Here is a 12,741-nt window from a genome sequence, read left to right as displayed (position 1 = left end):
TTTGCCAACACCTCGTGAAACAAGTCATTCGCTCACCAATGACGGAGGTACTGAACGGAGGAGAATGACTTTTCACAACGACTGAATGATGCGTGGCCAATGTGCTTACGTGACTTTGCAAATCTAAGTTAAGACAAAAATGGCGGTAAAAACCTGCTGTGCGTGAGGGGGAGAGGGGCAGGAACGGAGGCAGTGGCCGGTAAGGGGAAAAAATTAAGGATTTTACTTGAACAATACTGGCTAGGAAGGTCGTTGAACCCTTAGAGCTAGGAATGTTATTCTGTTGGTCTCGGGGGGTCAATGGCCCAGTGCGCCATCGCGTCTAGTTGAGGTCATGCCCTTAGCGGCATGACAGTGGCCGTACGCGCTTGCCATGACAAGGATCCGGGAGCATGCGACTGTAGAGCAATTCTTCGTCAGCGAAAGCTGTGGCCTGGCGTAACTATGGGAAATGGGAGAAAAAATGGTGTCTGACAAAACGTTTTACCAGAAATGGCTGCTGGTTACACACGGCATAGACCCACTGGAATATGTTGGTGAAATTAGCTTCGCACAACAAACCATGTGGCTTAGTAGAGAAGTTTAAAGGACCAGTCAACAGGCACCGGCATTTTTTACACCTGCCAAAAAAGCTCGCGAGTTTTTCCTACACCTGACCAACCCCCTTACACGCTCAGTGACGTCAACTTGGCGATCGGTGACGTTGATTTCAATACTGTTTGTTGAGGTCTGGTTTAGACCAATGGACTAGCTGCGTACTTGGTCACGTTGCCGATCGCCGAGTTGACGTCACTGTACGTGGAACGAGTCGGAGCCTGTTGACTGGACCTTCAATGAAGAACACAAGTGCCCCTATGTGTTTCTAATGGGCAATGTTCAATTGTCCTGTGAAACCCCTTGCTTTTTAGTGCTATGCTGCAACTTTACTCTCCATCTATCTATCTATCTATCTATCCATTCATATATATATATATATATATATATATATATATATATATATATATATATATATATATATATATATATATATATATATATATATATATATATATATATATATATATATAATTATCTATCTATCTTATCTATCTAAGTCTGTCTGTCTGTCTGTCTGTCTGTCTGTCTGTCTGTCTTTTTTGCCCCGCCGTGGTGGTCTAGTGGCTAAGGTAAACGGCTACTGACCCGCAGGTCGCGGGTTCGAATCCCGGCTGCGGCGGCTGCATTTCCGATGGAGGCGGAAATGTTGTAGGCCCGTGTGCTCAGATTTGGGTGCACGTTAAAGAACCCCAGGTGGTCAAAATTTCCGGAGCCCTCCACTACGGCGCCTCTCATAATCATATGGTGGTTTTGGGACGTTAAACCCCACATATCGATTGTCTGTCCGTCTTCCTGTCTAACTCTCTTTCCAGAGAGTAAGCGGGAGTTGCCTACTTGTGTATGAAGTCCTTTGTTCCAGCCACCAAGGATCCCACCGGACAACCGGACAAGTGAGACCCTGGAGTAATCAGGGGGAGTGCGCATGTACTCTGCTTAAACATAGGCATGTGTTGTCGACTCCTCCTTTTCAACATTAACTGCTTGTCGCAGCATGAACATTCATTTTGCAAGAATGGCACACTGCATTCAGCAGAGCCCCGCCGCGGTGGTCTAGTGGCTATGGTACTCGGCTGCTGACCCGCAGGTCACGGGTTCGCATCCCGGCGGCGGCGGCTGCATTTCCGATGGAGGCGAAAATGTTGTAGGCCCGTGTGCTCAGATTTGGGTGCACGTTAAAGAACCCCAGGTGGTCGAAATTTCCGGAGCCCTCCACTACGGCGTCTCTCATAATCAAGTGGTGGTTTTGGGACGTTAAACCCCACATTTCCAATTACCATTCAGCAGACTTTATGGCCTTAAATATCGGCTTCTGATTTTTTTTGCACAATACTGCAGACAGTATTCCAAGCAGGAGAGGATCCACATAAGCAGACATAAAAAAACAAAAATATCAAAATTTTCTGCGAAGCAAAGGAAAAGAAAATGGAAATGAATTCCTAACGTGAGGAAGAATGAATATGTGGCGCATAACGTCCAAAAACCACCATATGATCATGAGAGACGCCGTAGTGGAGGGCTCCGGAAATTTTTACCTGGGTTTTTTAGCATGCACCCAAATCTGAGCCCACGGGCCTACAACATTTACGCCTCCATCGCAAATGCAGCTGCCACAGCCGGGATTCGTATGAATATTTATATACTTTTTTCTTGCGAATACAGGTTTGATGGAATGGCTGTGCTTGTGCCGTGAGGCTCGACCGGTGTGTTTCTGAAAGTAATTGTCAGAGTTTATTCTGCCGTTACCCATTAGAAGCAGAAGTATGGTTTTTGTCAGCAGTTTTTATCCAGAGGAAACTGTTTCTGTGGAGCCAGACTTGAATGCCACATTTAGGACACGCCACAAACACGTCGTACCATTCGGGGAGTTCTCCCCGCCACGGCAGTTCACTGATTATTGCGTTGAACTGCTCGGCCAAAGATCGTGGGATTGAATCCGCATTTTGATCCAAGTGGCATTTTAATAATTCTGGCCGCCCGTGTGCTGTGCGATGTCAGTCACCAATGGCAACATTTTTCACAGCCCTCCACTACGGCACCTCTCATCGCCTCTATCCCGCCCCATCGCCTCTATCGTGGCTTTGGGACGGAAAATCTCAACAGTTAATTGCAGAGTTCTTTCTTGTGCCACAACGACAAATGATCAGTGGCTTGGTCGTGCTTGTTCTTGCCAATTCTCCGTCCAAAGTCATAAGTAAATTGCGTCACGCTGATAGCACGCTTGTCTTCGTGTTATCTCCGTGGCTCGCTGCTTGGCGCACATAGATAACACGAAGAGAGGCACGCAAGATGGATGACGATAATTGTTGCTGGCCAAGAAGACGTTACCAGAATAATGCTACTGTCTTCCTCTGTTTTTTTGAGCTTAAGAGACTCGAGAACCAGCTGCAATTGTGGTTGTACGTATAGCTAGATATCTGGCAACCTTAGTTGGACCACAGTGAACTATTTAGGGAGGCGCAGGCCGAAGTTAGGCTCTGTTTGAGCTGAATATTGGTTCCACCCGTTTATGTTAAGTCGAAATTCGCGTAGATGCGTATGCTTGGTGCAACTAACGAACGTGGTGCTTGTCATATTTTGCGATCTGTGTTTACTTTCGCTTTATCTCTTACGCTTTATCTGTGTTAACTTTCGCTATATCGTTGGCATATATCTTTAAAAAATGGCAGTTGAAGCGGCTGGCTGGTTGTTCTTGAGAAGTGTAATTCCGGCTGAATCGACCGAGCATCGAGCGAGAATCGTCGTGTAGGGTGGACGCCACAGAAGGGGATTGATTGATTGATTGATTTGTGGAGTTTAACGTCCCAAAACCACCATATGATTATGAGAGACGCCGTAGTGGAGGGCTCCGGAAATTTTGACCACCTGGGGTTCTTTAACGTGCACCCAAATCTGAGCACACGGCCCTCGACATTTCCGCCTCCATCGGAAATGCAGCCGCCACAGCCGGGATTTGAACCCGCGACCTGCGGGTCAGCAGCCGAGTACCTTAGCCACTAGACCACCACGGCGGGGCGCCACAGAAGGGGAGAGATGAGCGAGTGAGCGGAGCGGGAGTGCGGTAAATCCTGACACGTTGCGTAAGATACCAACAATTGTTTGTATCTTACACCGTGACATGAACGCAGCTTCGCGCAGCCGCGTGCTCGCCATAAGGAGAAGGTGCAACGCCGCATCAAAAAACACGCGCTGAGGGTATGGAAAGCGTAAGCGTGGTCAGGCGTAAAAGGATGTGTATGTGGAAGGGGGGAGGGTATGCAGTTGAAGCGTGTAGGTCACCATATATAGCACAATAGATGTTATAGGAGGCACGAGATAGGCTAACAGTAGTATAAGAAGTGCTGATACAGGTGCGACAGAGAGCAGTTGGAATACAGTGCCGAGCACGTATAAGATTAACTCCTCGTGAGTAGTCAAACCGGTAAGGTTATAGCTTTTATTCTACTACACGAGGGAGATGCACGTTGTATGACCTCTAATAATGGTGTCTATAAAAATAACTTTTCATAATATGTTTCGGCGTAAACTTCTAATGACGTTAGACTCTTAAGTTTTGCAAACACGTAGCGCCACCTATCGGCGCGGTTTTGGGTAGGGCAAAGGGTGACTTGTTTGCACAGTTTGCTGCGTAAGCAGGTGCAACTAGCGCGGGTGATACAACGATTAACTGAATAACGCTTGTGCATAAAACACTCAGAAAAAGTGCCGAAAATTTCTCTCGCCTAGTCGGACCGTTCAGGAACCACCATTATGGGCTTTCTGGTTCATTCACTAGAACGGCGGGGAAAACAAGAGGAGACGCAACAGCTCCGCTCTCTACAAAAAAAAAAAAAAAAGACCTCAGTCGACGCTTCCATGCTACGGTTGCGTTGTAAATTGCCACGGGCGTAAAGGATTTCAGTTTTACCGAGTTCCATAGCTGCCTCCAAGAAGAACGGTGAGAGCACTAGATAGGAGCCATTGCGAACGTGTTAGGCAAGCGAGTATCTCGCGTTCTCCACAGCCTGTTGCTTGAGAAAGTGTGATAGTGTAAGTCTCCTGTTATTCTTTAGATAACCTTGACGAAGAACAGTGGTATCTTTCATTATGAAGCTCAATAGAGCATCTCACAGCAGTGCGCACTATGCAACAGTAGACTGTTGGCGCGCGCGATAAACATTGCACACACCACGGCCGCCGATAATCCGAGGTATAGTCACGACTACACACAGCATTGCACTCGTAAGCTTCGTAGTTTCTAAGTTCCGGCTTTAACTAGCGAATGCGATCACGTACATTAGATAGGTAAATCGCAAAATGTTGGTCGTGACCACTGTCAGTTTTTTTTTTTTTTTTTTGCCGTTGGTCTCCGCAATGGCCTGAACTATCTCGGAGGCCTCGTTTTTGCCTTTCATTGTGAACCGAGACAGTGGACACGCATGTATTCTCATTTGCACTATACACAAATGGATTGGTAGTTAACGTTGCTTCACGCAATAAGTCCACAAGGGAAGCAATGCAGGGATTCCTGTCTGTTTCTTACCCACTCTGGGAGATTGGTCAAGAAAACATAGTATCCTGTGGACGATCGCTTAGCTATAGCTTACAAAAAAGAAAAAAGATGTGGAAGGATATATATATATATATATATATATATATATATATATATATATATATATATATATATACAAAAATTCACAAAGTGAGAAAAAAACAAGAATATAATTGCAAATATAATGTTCTTTGATTATCGGAGCCGGCCAGACAGCAGAGTTTGACAAACCCGACTACTTGGAATGTATGTGTCATGTTTATTCACACTTCGAAAAATACTTCCCGACTCCTTTTTTTTTTCTCTTTTTTCTTCGGTCCCCTTCTACCACTTCACAAAGACCACCTCGCGAGCTGAAATCGCACAATATCTGGCAGCACATTTAAATATTACTTAAAGTGTTCGCTCTAACATTAGTTTTTTTTTAATTTTTTTCACACATGTACTCCACTCCTCTCTAAAATGCCAAGCCGCTCGAGTGCATTTCACATGAATTAATGAATGATTGAATGAATGAATGAATGAATGAATGAATGCTTAGCATATGTTACACTTGCCGAAAAAGCTAGGGCTAAAACATGATTGGCCTTTTGACAAGTTATTTGTCATGGTAACGATACGGTTGATATATAAAAAGATATGCAACTGCGTACCAATAATGTATTCAAACTTGCGCATTCTTGTTTCACAAGCGGGTTGTTGTTTTCATAACCATCCTAAGAAACGTGACCATGCTGATTGTAGGGTACAAGCCACTTCCATATTTCTCCAATCAGCCCGGTCTTGTGCACACTGAGCCCACGTTAACCCCGGAAACTTTTGAATCTTATCTGCCCATTTAACTTTCGGCCTCCCGTTTTCGCGTTTCCCTTCGGTTGTCTGGCGTTTTCGCAGCATTGATAATTTTGACTAAGATATCCTTAACACGCATCGGTTCACTCACCCACTCTGCTGTCTTCTTACCCATGATAAGGTTACACCTGTCTTATATATTTTCATGGCACGTGGCGTAGTACTCAGTTTAAGTTAAACGCTCGTCGCCTTTTCGAAAACCTTCATGTTTCTTCCCGTGTAACTAAGTACCGGTAAACTGCAGTTTTTTATAATCTTTTCTCTCGAATTATGGTGTTAAACTGCCATTCCTTACTTAGGAATAATTAACATTCTTATTCGTCTGGTTAATTCAATCTCATGGTTCGCGTTCGCGACCATAATCCTTCCTAAATAAGCGCACTCTTGTAGTACTAGTGTCTCCATGGGTATGGCAAATCACGGTTTTCTTCCAAAGCTGTTAAGCAGTCCTTTAGTTTTCTGCATATTAAATTTAGGACCCATGGCCCTGCTTTTCCTTTGTAATTCAGTAATTATGATTTGCAATTGTTTCCCCGAGTTACTCAACATGGCAAATGTCATTTGATATTAGTTAACTAAGCTACTCTCCATTAACTGTTGTTGCATGCTGTTCCAGGACTATTCGATTCCCGGCTGCGGCGGCTGCATTTCCGATGCAGGCGGAAATGTTGTAGGCCCGTGTGCTCAGATTTAGACGCACGTTAAAGAACCCCAGGTGGTCGAAATTTCCGGAGCCCTCCACTACGGCGTCTCTCATAATCATATGGTGGTTTTGGGACGTTAAACCCCACAAATCAATCAATCTGTTCCAGAACTAACCCTCTGAATACCTCCTGTAAAATGCGCTGACTAATGACGAATTCCACTGGTAGATCCGGAGTGGCCGCTGAAATCTCAGAGCGAGCACTCGGAGTGTGGCAAACGTGATCTGCCAGTGGAGCACGTCAATGCCCCACTTGATGTCTCTCCGGAAGTTTTTACGCATACGTCACTTAACTGGTACCGGAAACGATTTTCTTTTCTGCCTCGACGTTTCAATGACAACTGTGTCGCCACTGCAAGCCACGCCTTTCGACCACGCAGTCTCGCGGAAAGCAGGGCTACCGATTTCCATTTTAGGAGTGTAAACAAGAGCACAGAGCTACTAGACTGCGTCAAAAACGATGGGGGCAACCCACTTGCCCGACTGTACCGGAAATGACGGCAACGCATTCTCGGAGTTCTGGCGAAATCCGTCTCTGCAAGACGGAGCACGCGGCCGCTCCTTCGCGGAGTGGATTGCTCCGAATCTACCAGTGGAAAATGCGAACTTGCTCTGAATCTACCAGCGAAACGCGGATTCAGCTTTCTTGATTCAGCTTTGAAGCAAGAAAACTTGCTCCCGCTCGACGAGTGGAATTCGCCATAATATTAGAGAGATCGTATGTGTATAGCTCCCGTCCTTACATTATTCCCTAATAAAATTTTACTGCGTTTGTTTTATGAAGGACTATGGGGCTGCAGAGACACCGTAGATTGACCACCGTGATGGTAAAGCGGCTATTGAGATGGGTGGCCGGTGACACGAAAGGTGTACGTTCGGTACCGGCCGCAGCGGTCGCATTTCGATGGAGGAAAAAGGGTAGAGGACCGTGAACTGTGCGATGTCAATGTACCTTAAAACACCTAGGGGTCCAAATTTTCAGATTTCTCTACGATGGGCCTCCTAATTGCATCGTGAACTCGGCTCACAGAATTTGAGGGGGCACTACAAGAGCAGAGAGACCGTGTTACTATCCCCAGACCGTGGGGGAGTAGGGCAGAGTTGGCCACGGAACATACTCTTTCGTTGAATGCAGAGTAAAAGAGCCTACGAACTCTCTGCTACTCGAGTGGAATTCCCAATCTGTGCAACTCTCGTGCCGATGAGGCGTGAATGGGATCTGGCACTCCGTCCTTACTGACCTAGCGTTTGCATGTTACCCCTGACACCTCAAAGCAATAAAACTGTCTCGTAGCCATACGCCTCTGAGCGTAGACGCCCCAAATGTAAGTTTAATTCGTCAAGTAAAAGGATAACTTTCAGTGATAACTAAAGCATGCTTGTGTGATCATGAACGTTCAGTTCCCAAAGTGCCACTACCAACACCTTCAATGCATAAAACAGCGGCCACATTTAATGCGTCGCCAGAAGTTAGTTTACAACACAAACAAATCGCTACGCGAGTAAGATAAATATTAGCACATTCAGATTCCAATTATCAGCTCGTATTGGGCGCAAGGCCCACCACCGGAGGCGCGATAGCTGCAATCACCGTGACGTGCAGGGTTGGATCACGTGATCTCTCTTCGCTCTGCCGAAAGAAAGCTGGCGGTTGGATGCGTTGTTTTTAGCTGCGACTTCACGGTGTTGTTTTCAATTTTGAACATCGTTGTATTGCTCTTACTTATGGTGCGTAGACTTCTGCAGTGTACACAATGCAAGAAGTCGCAGTAAAAGCTACAAGCGGCGTGCTACAGTTCCCTGCGTATGTGATGCCACTGTCAGGGCCTCTGGCAAAGCCACTGTTACCTCTCTTTCTTTGCTGTGGTTATTTCCAACTCAAGGGGTTGAAATGAACACAGACCATGAAAGTTCACATAAAAGCAGATCGTTTCAATTTCCGCACGGAAGCCTCATTGACAACAAAAAATAAATGTGCAAGGGGTCCTATTACGTTTAATTTAAAATAAAACGTTGAAGCGTACATGTGCGAGAAGAAACCGTTATTACATTAAAAATATGCGCCGTTGTCTGAATCGTCAGAGAGCCAAGATAGCCCACAAGGCCCATTCCTTTTTCTTTATTTTCGCTATTTTCACCCTATTTCAGTCTATTCCGGGGCCAGTTGCTTCGGCGTGTTCGGCGAACGCGTTCGACAAAACCATCTTTCTGACGTCATACATGTGCTCCTCCAGTGTTTGCTAAAGCGTACTTCTCTCATCAAGGTAGCCTTTACCGCAGTCTGCGCCACCACCATCTTTCTCCTCTGTCGTGCGCCTCCATCTGTGTACCCCACCTCACGGGTTTCCATCTGCCATTGGTAGCGTAGTCAGGGGCTAGCACACCAAACCCGTGCCCTCCCCCCCTGCCGCAAAAAAAAAATAGTGGTCAGCTTTAAAAACCACTTCATCTTCTAAGAGCTGTCGTGAAATATTTCACAGCTTATGAATGTTCAGCTGTAAGAATAAAAAAAACATTGGACATTGGCAATCTTACTGAAACATGAAATTGCCGTTTATATCACGGTACGCAAGACCTCGTAGCATGCACATTCAAGGGTGCAAAATGGCTCCACCATGGTGGTCTAGTGGCTAATGTACTCGACTGCAGACCCGCAGGTCGCGGGTTCGTATCCCGGCTGCGGTGGCTGCATTTCCGATGGAGGCGGAAATGCTGTATGCCCGTGTGCTCACATTTGGGGTGGACGTTAAACAACCCTAGGTGGTTGAAATTTCCGAAACCCTCCACTTAGGCGTGTCTCATAATCATATGGTGGTTTTGGGGCGTTCAACCCCGCATATCAATCAATCAAGGTTGCCGAATGATACGGCTGGCTGATCGCAATTTTTATTATGATCTACGTTTTCATAGAAGCTCTGAAGCTGAACTAATCATTCGTAAATTTTACCACTGCGTGGCTCGATCGCGATCGAACGTGCAACGTGTGACCACCATAGACATTTTGCGCTATAAATATAAGGATTGTGCCACAGAGAAAAGTTACTATTATGAATGAGGCACGCGCGTACGTGATTCTCACATTTACCCACAATGATAACAGAAAGATCGCGGCTGCATGCGGCAGTAGCCATGTTGTGTTGCTTCCCACAAAGCACTGAATTTGCTTGCGCTGTGCTCCGCAGGGCTATATGCGCTAAACCAACGTGTAATTTGCGCATGATTAACATGTTAACTGTGGACTCTCTTTAGACGCAAACCTAAAATAAATGAAGTAGCATGGTTGCACGCATTTTTTGCAGCAAAGATAAGTTCTTTTACCTTTTATAGCTATTTATACTTCAATTCGACAAGGAATAAGTTGCCACCTTTTACAGAGGCGGCGGGCTCGGCCCCCGTGGTTTCCATTCAGGTGGCCACACAAGACGATGCCGGCAGTCATAAATTATGAAAAGTTTCTACGGCAGTTATTTAGCTTTTCGTACAGTCAGGGAAGAAGCTGCAGCAGTATTTTACTGATTTATTTGAATGAAGTGCAACAAAAGAAATTGGCCCCGTATCTGCATGTAAACCTGCAAATGTCGTCGAAAGACGATATTCTTGCGTGTGGAGAGAGTGAGCGAAACATTTATTTGATGTTCTGCGCAAGAAAATTGGTAAATGGTATTCTGGAGGCGCTGCGTTAGAGTGCCTCGAGCGTGCAGTGGAGGCGAACGAGCGCATCATGTCATGTCACACGCGAGACATGAGCGCTATCTGGCAGTTTTCTTGGAAAACAAAACTCGCAGCTCTGAGACGGGCTTGCGCGCCCGTCTCAGAGGTGATAAGGTGTAGAACGCAAGGTAACGGGTAGGTGCCAACACCGTGTCCTTTTAGCAAAGCGTTGGAATCACTCGCCTTTTCGTGCAAGCGATGCATGGTCAGCGCAGTGTGATAAACGCTATGGTCCTTATAAAAACCTAAGCATGCCTTTTCTAGTAAAAGACGCACATACATAATACATACGTGTTATTATGGTGCTTCAGATATGTGCAATTATTACTTTTTAATTGAAAATCGCACAAATATGAAAGCTGAAGCTTGAGAAACATTGGTGGGAGCTGCGGATGGGGTTGGTTGTTTGGGGTATCTGCTGGTGCGGCTTCGAGTACCCGGAACCGTTAAGTATGAACAAACAGACAAATGTACAGACAGACATACAGACCAACATTTTTGCGTCGAAGGTCCCCATGAAAGACTATCGTCTACAAAATAATAAAAAGAGGAGACGCGAAATCGGTTATGGGCTGCGCGCGAGAGGGCGGCGGAGCAACCCAACCACGTACGTCACAGGCACTCCTCCGTATGCTGGCGCCACGGTATGTCCTCGGCTCAATGCGGTGAAGCCACTAGTGCCGAATACTGAGAGATTTGGCGCTTAAAAACACAATCGGGACGATCTGCCTGCAGTGCTGCCCGAAAAACAATCTACGAACTTTACGATCCGGCGTCTGATCCGACTTGCGATACCGCGGTGTGTACTTGTACGCCAGAAAAACAACGCTGGTCGGCAAAACCACAACTCAAATGCATCTCTGGAAATTTTTATAGTTTCGCATACCTCGTCTACAATTTAATACAACAATTAGAGGTTTGCGGATTGCGCAAGCGTCACCCGTCGCGATCCACCTGCGCCGAGATCGGTCCAAGTAAACATGACCCGTACGAGTACAACTCCCACCGGATATAGGCCTAGCTTACCGGCCGAGTCCGTCATACATGCCATCCGCGCTTTTTGGTTTAATAATGCCACGTTCCATTTCCCAAGTTTTTGTTATCGTCCCAAAACACCACATGTTTCTCAGCGCAAACCGCGCCTGCAGTTTTCGAGAAGGTTCCGGACTGTAGTAGATCATTGCGATAAGATCACGCCCACTGTGCGAACAGTACAGATTGTTCTGGAACCTACGTCACCGCCAGCGATAACGCTAGAACATTCGACGGCAAGAGTATAAATGCCGACGCGCTTCGCCGCTTGTCAGTTGTTGATCGAAGGCCGACGCTCCGTTCGCCGCTATCAGTCCGAGACTGCTATCTGTGCGAGACTGCTGCTGTAATCGGACTTTCCGTTTACCGGGCACAGGTTCACCCAAATAAACAGTTAAATCCCAACACGAAGTCTCCTGTCTTCGGCCACGTCACGACCCCGTGACAATAATATGTCATGCCGAGGAGTAACAATGACTGTACAGTAGACCCTTGCCATCAGTTATCTTGAGCTTTCAGCCTGCGGTGCAGCGCACACGGGGCACCGCCGACAGCCGCCGGGTGCACTCGTAGGCACTTCGCTGACTCATACATGCAAACACAGGCTTGTCCTTCAGTGCGCCTTCATAAAGTAACATGTCAAGACACGTTCGTGCACATCCAACTTGTTTTTTTAGCTATCGGCTATGTAGTTCCACGTATCGGTTTACAGATTCAAATCAACACACACTAACACGGCCGCTGCACTATTCGCAAATTTTAGGTACTGTGGCGCCGCTGTCCGGTGGCGGCCGGAAGCTCCGTTCAGATGATCGAAGTTTTGGACCTGAGCTAGTAGTCGTAGGCGTCTAGAGAGAGAGAGAGACAGACAGACAGACAGACAGACAGACAGACAGACAGATACAACGCCTCTCCTCTAGGAAGATGCCTGCCGCATGAGAAAAAAAAACAGCTGCCAAACCCTTTCCCTCCTTTAATTTGAAATTGTTCTCGGTCGCTCGCGTCACCTGTGGCGGACGGTGCAACAACGCAACACTTTGCATAGCCTCCGAAACAGTGATGCAGTTGCAGGTCTCGAACAACTCTCGACTGACGCACCCCTATGGGCCGCAGATAAAAAACCACCCGTCGCCGTGATAATAGTGTCGGTCGTGAGCGCCACTGCGCGGAGCTTGTTTAAAACTAAAGGCAGGCCAACTCTGCTGAGAACGCGAGCCATTCCTCAGGCCAGGAATAGCAGGAAGGGCTGAGAAAAGGGTTCCTAGCAGTACATCAACAGGCCCAGATGGCATTCCAATTAGGCTGATAAAGACATTAG

The sequence above is a fragment of the Rhipicephalus microplus genome, chromosome X, assembly GCF_043290135.1.
Source record: "Rhipicephalus microplus isolate Deutch F79 chromosome X, USDA_Rmic, whole genome shotgun sequence".
Taxonomy (NCBI): domain Eukaryota; kingdom Metazoa; phylum Arthropoda; class Arachnida; order Ixodida; family Ixodidae; genus Rhipicephalus; species Rhipicephalus microplus.
Note: the sequence above shows the minus strand (reverse complement) of the source record.